This window comes from Bubalus kerabau, chromosome 6 (assembly GCF_029407905.1).
Source record: "Bubalus kerabau isolate K-KA32 ecotype Philippines breed swamp buffalo chromosome 6, PCC_UOA_SB_1v2, whole genome shotgun sequence".
Taxonomy (NCBI): Eukaryota; Metazoa; Chordata; class Mammalia; order Artiodactyla; family Bovidae; genus Bubalus; species Bubalus kerabau.
Genome location: NC_073629.1, coordinates 55693305 through 55700756, shown reverse-complemented (window position 1 = coordinate 55700756; position 7452 = coordinate 55693305). Strand labels below are relative to the sequence as shown.

Sequence of the window (7452 nt, the reverse complement as noted above, 5' to 3'; positions counted from 1 at the left end):
TTGGGGGGTAGGTACAAAATTAACAAGGCACAATCTTTGTTCTCAAGGCCCTTACAAAGCAGTAGAGGAGACAGAGACCTAAAAAGACAACACAGGAGAACAATGTAATATGGGAAGTATGGTTTGTGTCTATCTCCTCCTAGTTCCTTTAGGTGATTCTTCCTCAACTCTACTGGTCTAAAAACTCTACTGGCTGATCATATGGGTTCAAGGATGGGCATGAAACTTGCCCACGTCTATCAAAGGACTCCTCAGAGCTTTCCTGCTGGAGTTAGAAGGGGAGGAGTATCCCTATGTCACAAGCTTCAGGTGTGGAGCCTGAAGCATGCAGGTGATTTCACTATTCGAAATGAGAAGTAGCACTTTTCCCACCATATGGAGAAAACAATTCAGGAGAGACCACAGGTAACATCTGAGGAGTAGCAGAGGAGAGCAAGACCTGAGAGATGAAGAAAGCCTTGCTGGTCCCTCGGTCTGGTATGCCTGAAGCTGTCACTTCCCTAGACTGACCATATGGGTTGGTAGGCAATTCTGGGACAGTATGGGTGGCTCCATAATCATCAGGGATCCAGGCTCCTTCTGCTTTTCTGCTCTGCAGTCCTTAACATTTGACTTCCATTCTCATATATCAACTGCACTTTCAGGCGAACTTTTATTACAGTCTCTATCATTTCTTAACATTTCTGGCACAGACATTGTGTTCTGTGCCAGTTGTCATTTATCCTCAAGTGGTGTTGTTTTCCTTATGCTCTGCCCACTTCACTCATAACTGAGTTAAACTCTGTAAGCTTTGAGAGTATTGTCCCTAATCAAAATCAAGAGGGACATCTACTTAAGTACACTCCTATTGGGCTCAAGCAAGAAGTCTAACCACTCCTTTGTTGTAAATCTTCTGAAGAAAAAAAAAGACTCATCAATGGCCATGTTCTCAACTCCAAGGGTATGGGACAATGGTGTATCTACCTATTGTGAAGGAGATGAGGTATATCTAGTAAACTTACTAGATAGATGTAGATTGTTTTTAAAGTTTGCTAACAGTGCTGTCTTTCTTTTTAGAGAAGACTAAAGTTCATTCATATAATAACATCATTTTCTGTCTCTTGTATTCTTGTATGCTTGATAAAATAGGAAGATAAAAGGGTCAGAAGTACTGGTTAATTTACAACCTTGAAGCCTATTTAAATATATTCATAAGTGTGTCATGGGGGGATGGGTGGAAGGCTCCAGAGGGAGTGAATACAGGTATACTTATGGCTGATTCACGTTGTTGTACAACAGAAACCAACACAACATTGTAAAGCAATTATCCTCCAATTAAAAAAAAGTGTGTCAGAGATTTGAGCATCCTTTATATGCAGTAGCAGCAGAATATCTAAGTATAACCCCAAAGCAGGCAGACATTATGATAAAGCTTGGAAAGGGACAGGGAGTAGAGACCAACTGTCATCACTAAATATGCAAGTCATCTAACTAGTCATGAAAAGTGCCAAATGGGATTCGCTTGTTGGCCAAATGGGGCCCTGTGTGAACTTTAGCATATGTCAGTAGTCTCCTGGGAAAGTCCCACCTTAAGATTAGGAAAAGAAGATTGATGTTAGATTTAGGAATGGAGAGTTATGGATAAGGAAAGGGAATGATCTACTTCTGAGACCATGGCTTACTCCTCTAGTAATTTGGAAGGAGCAAGCTGTAAATAAAGGGTATCTAAGACGAAGAATTTCAAATCAGAGATGGTGTTGCCAGAGATGTGGACTCTGCTACAAAATTTGTCTTAATGGAAAAATAGAAGGAGTCTAGGCCTTCAGGTGTAGCTGTTAGCCCCAAACAATGAAAAAAAAAAGAAAATCACCTGAGAAAAATACTGGCAAGAACCTAGATGTTGGTGATGATGGCAATAAGCAGATTTTAGCAGCAGAAGATGGAGCAGCCAATTTTATAGGAAGAACTCATCCAAAAATTGTGTGATTTGGGAGAGTGCTTAGTAAGAGATATTATGAGCCTATGAGATATATTAGAGACTGTGACTAGCGAAGTGGCCTTAGGAAAAAAAATAAGGGATAGAAGTAAGAAACAGTTCAGTTCAGTCACTCAGTTGTGTCCGACTCTTTGCAACCCCATGAATCGCAGCACGCCAGGCCTCCCTGTCCATCACCAACTCCCGGAGTTCACTCAGACTCACGTCCATCGAGTCAGTGATGCCATCCAGCCACCTCATCCTCTGTCGTCCCCTTCTCCTCCTGCCCCCAATCCCTCCCAGCATCAGGGTGTTTTCCAATGAGTCAACTCTTCGCATGAGGTGGCCAAAGTACTGGAGTTTCAGCTTCAACATCAGTCCTTCCAATGAACACCCAGGACTGATCTCCTTTAGGATGGACTGGTTGGACCTCCTTGCAGTCCAAGGGACTCTCAAGAGTCTTCTCCAACACCACAGTTCAAAAGCATCAATTCTTCGGTGCTCAGCTTTCTTTATAGTCCAACTCTCACATCCATACATGACCACTGGAAAAACCATAGCCTTAACTAGACAGACCTTTGTTGGCAAAGTAATGTCTCTGCTTTTTAATATGCTGTCTAGATTGGTCATAACTCTCCTTCCAAGGAGTAAGCGTCTTTTAATTTCATGGCTGCAGTCACCATCTGCAGTGATTTTGGAGCCTAGAAAAATAAAGTCAGCCACTATTTCCACTGTTTCCCCATCTATTTCCCAGGAAGTGATGGGACCAGATGCCATGATCTTAGTTTTCTGAATGTTGAGTTTTAAGCCTACTTTTTCACTCTCCTCTTTCACTTTCATCAAGAGGCTTTTTAGTTCCTCCTCACTTTCTGCCATAAGGGTGGTGTCATCTGCATATCTGAGGTTATTTATTTCTCCCAGCCATCTTGATTCCAGCTTGTGCTTCCTCCAGTCTAGCGTTTCTCATGATGTACTCTGCATATAAGCTAAATAAGCAGGGTGACAATATACAGCCTTGACGTACTCCTTTTCCTATTTGGAACCAGTCTGTTGTTCCATGTCCAGTTCTAACTGTTGCTTCCTGACCTGCATACAGATTTCTCAAGAGGCAGGTCAGGTGTTCTGGTATTACCATCTCTTTAAGAATTTTCTGCAGTTTATTGTCATCTACACAGTCGAAGACTTTGGCATAGTCAATAGAGCAGAATTAGATGTTTTTCTGAAAGTCTCTTGCTTTTTCCATGATCCAGCAGATGTTGGCAATTTGATCTCTGGTTCTTCTGCCTTTTCTAAAACCAGCTGGAACATCTGGAAGTTCACGGTTCACATATTGCTGAATCCTGGCTTGGAGAATTTTGAGCATTACTTTACTAGCATGTGAGATGAGTGCAATTGTGCGGTAGTTTGAGCATTCTTTGACATTGCCTTTCTTTGGGATTGGAATGAAAACTGACCTTTTCCAGTCCTGTGGCCACTGCCACACTAATGAAGTAATAAACAGACAAGACTTGGAAACTGACAATGGATAGGTGGGAAGGGAGCAGAGAGGTAAGGAATAAAAATTCACTTTGTTATTTTAGGTCTAAATAACTAGAAGAAATATATAAAAAATATAGATATACTATCTTCATATAAATAAAGAAAACTGGTAGAAAGATTATTTTAAGGGGAAAGGTGATATGTTCAGCTCTAGATAATTTGAGTTTGAGGTGAATGAGAAATATTCAAGTGGAAATGTTCAGAAGAGTCAGTAACAGGAAATGTGAGACTGAAATTAAATGAGAGAGGTCAAGGTTACATTTCTAGATTGGAAGCTATTCTCAGTGATATTAGTGGAAGCCGGAAGAGAAGATGACATCACCAAGGGAGATGCTAGAGACCAAAGTGTGCCACGTGAGCATGTCTTTTCCCTTGTTCATGCATATTAACCTTAAATATGTGTACTGCAAATACTCATTTATCGCCTTGAACTGGTGATCATTTACAGCCTATCGTCTGAAACATAACACAACAGGGTACTTGGTTTGAATTTGAATTTCAAAATTAGATTAGTGCAATCAAGAAATTTAAATATATATGGTGGGTGAGAATATTTGGATACCAAAAAGTTGCTCCTAACTTGTGTTATAACCTAAGTTTAGTGACAGGTACATTAACATTTAAACTTGCTGCTGCTGCTGCTGCTAAGTTGCTTCAGTTGTGTCTGACTCTGTGCAGGTCCATAGATGGCAGCCCACCAGGCTCCCCATTCCTGGGATTCTCCAGGCAAGAATACTGGAGTGAGTTGCCATTTCCTTCTCTGCTGCTGCTGCTGCTAAGTTGCTTCAGTCATGTCCGATTCTGTGCGACCCCAGAGACGGCAGCCCACCAGGCTCTCCCGTCCCTGGGATTCTCCAGGCAAGAACACTGGAGTGGGTTTCCATTTCCTTCTCCAGTGCATGAAAGTGAAAAGTCAAAGTGAAGTCGCTCAGTCGTGTCCGACCGTCAGCGACCCCATGGACTGCAGCCTACCAGGCTCCTCCGTCCATGGGATTTTCCAGGCAAGAGTACTGGAGTGGGTTGCCATTGCCTTCTCCCATTTCCTTCCCTAGCCAATACTAAATGCATAGGTTGACTTTCACATAATATTTTTCCTTAATTCTATTGCGATATGTTTTTTTAAAGAAGAATTTCAAAATCACTTCTGAATTTTTTAAATTGTATGGCTTTAAGTTAGATGAATGAAATATGCCTTTTCAAATATAGCATTAAAGATTTTAGTACATGGTATTATCCAAACTATTACTATCTGTGTTCATGTTTAATTATATAAAGAACATTATGCAAATATTTACCTGAACAAGTAAGATATCATTATTAATGATGACTTGTGAATATAATTAGAAATGAGTAATTAGGAAAAATACAACAGTAATAAAGAGTATATTTCAAAAGTAGTACACTAGGGATATGAAAATAAGCCCTCTATATGTCCTTTACATACCAGTATAATATGCATATGGTGTTCCTGCCTATGAAATGATTTGAAATGGAAAGGTAGGAATAAAAGAATCATAATGGTCTCTTATCCTCTGAGTAATTTTAATCTTAACTACTATATTTTATTACTCAGATTTGAATAGACTAGGTATCTTAGAGCAAGTCTTATCTTCTGAAGAGCAGATTGTTATCTTATCTTCCAAAATAACATATTAAAAAAGGAGTTTTGAGGCTGGTGGATCAAGATGGAGAGTAGGAATACTCTGAGCTTACCTTCTCCCATGGACACACCAAAACTACAACTACATATAGAACAGTTATCTCTGAGAATGACCTGAAGTCTAGCAGAACAAATTTTCTATAATTAAGGATGTAAAAAAAGGCCATACTGAGAAGGGTGGGAGGGGCAGAGATATGGTCTAATCAGAACCCACCTGCCTAGTGCAGCAACCCACAAGAAGAAGGGTTATCACAACTAGGAGGTCTCCTCTGAGGAGAAAGGGGTCTGAACCTCACATTGGGCTCCTCAGCCCTAGGAACCAGCACCAGGAAATGAGCCCCCATTACACCTGGCTTTTAAAAAAACAGTGGGGCTTACCTCTGGGAGAGGAGGAGGGCTGTGGGACACCAAGACTCCACTCCTGAAGGGACTTGCATAAAAACTTACTTACTCCAAGTCCCAGCAGAGAAGTAGCAGCTTGGAAAGCACAAGGGTCATATGAAAAGAAAATTCAGATTTTAATTTTAGAGCATGTGCCAGAGGGAAGGGATCTGATGGAACTCTCTCCAGGGATGGAAGCATTCAAGGCACCCTATTTTTTATTAAACTCTCCTTCCATCTAGCTGGTACAGAGCTGGTAGCTACCATTTTTGTCACTCTCTATCAACCTTGCTAACATCATGCACCTTGCCCAGGCATTCTTCTGAGGACCAGCCCTGCCCAATAGGCCTGCCCTAGGAGGCCCCTCCAAAATGGTTCCCACCCCTCCCCACTTGGTGGGCAGCACTGGCCTGCACCAGCAGTATCCCCCCAAAATGGCTCCTGCATTGGGGGGGTCCAGCCCACACATCACCATGCTCACAACAGCTATAGCTGGACATCACAGCCAGTCATGCTGGGGACAAGTCCTGCATATTAGTGTGTCCATAATAGTCATAGCCAGGCCTCTCATTCAGCCAACTTGGGGGCAAACTCACCCACCAGCAATCCCACAGCAGTCACAGCCTAAACACAACAGTGAAATACATGCAGCACATACAGGGGATACCCCTAGAGCACCTAGCTCTGGGGACGGGGGGCTGGGGATAGTTCCACTGGCCCCACTGAACACTTCCTACATTAGGCCACTCTTTCAAGACTAGGAGACTTAGCTGACTTACCTAATACATCGAAACAAACACGGAGAGTTAGGTAAAAACGAGGAGACAACAGAATACCTTCCAAAGGGAAAAATAGGACAAAACCTCTGAAAAGGAACTAAAGAAATGAGGGTAAACAATCTACCAGGGAAAAGGTCAAAGAAATAGTCATAAAGACACTCACCAAATTTGAGAGAAGTCAGTGAAAGGGTCAACAAACAGAAAATATTAAAAAGAACCAATCATAACTGAAGAATATAACTAAAGTGAAAAATACACTAGAGGGAATCATCAGCAGATTAGAGGAGGCAGAAGAGTGGACTGAGATCTGGAAGACAGGGTAACGGAAATCACCCAATCAGAACAGCAAAAGGAAAAAAGAGTTTAAAAAATGAGTGTAGTTTAAGGGACCCCTGGGACAATATCAAGCATGCTAACGTTTTCATGATAGCGGTCCCAGAAGGAGAAGAGAAAGATATACAAAATCCATTTAAAGAAATAATGGCTGAAAATTTCCCTCACCTGGCAAAGAAAACAGACATCCAAGTCCAGAAAGCAAAGAGAGTTACAAATAAGATGAAATGAAAGAGACTCACACCAAGGCAGATTAGAGTTAAAATATCAAAAAAGTAAAATAAAATAGAGAATCTTAACAGCAGCAAGAGAAAAATAACTAGATATGTACAAAGGAACTCCCATAAAACTATCAGCCAACTTTTCAGTATTGACTTTACTGGCATGAAGGGAGTGACACTATACATTGAAAGTACTGAAAAAAACTTACAAATAAGAACACTCTACCAAGGTTATCATCAAAATTGAAGGAGAGATAAAGAGTTTACAGACAAGCAAAAGCTAAAGGGGTCTGTCACCACTAAAATGGCCTTTTAAGAGATATTAAAGGAACTTGTTTAAAAGAAAAAGAAAAATCCATAACTAGAAACAAGAAAATTATGAAAAAAAAATTCACTGGTAAAGGCAAACATAAACTAAAGGTAGTGAATCAACCACCTACAAAGCTAACATTAAGGTTAAAAGACAAAAGCCGTAAAAAATCACCTATATCAAAAATAATTGAGTGTTATATAAAATTAAAAGATGCAAAATATGATATAAAAACATAAAACAAGGCGAGTGCTTTTAGAATGTACTCAAACTTG

General features: G+C 40.7%; 1 protein-coding gene across 1 annotated transcript in view; it reads left to right on the top strand.

The window, feature by feature from the left end:
- Positions 1 to 364: 364 nt before the first annotated feature.
- PKN2 (protein kinase N2) overlaps positions 365 to 7452 on the top strand; it is a 157650-nt gene continuing 150562 nt past the window's right edge. Inside the window, exon 1 of the mRNA XM_055585261.1 lies at positions 365 to 477. The gene's annotated coding sequence lies outside the window, so the exon portion shown is untranslated. The remainder of the gene's footprint in view (positions 478 to 7452) is intronic.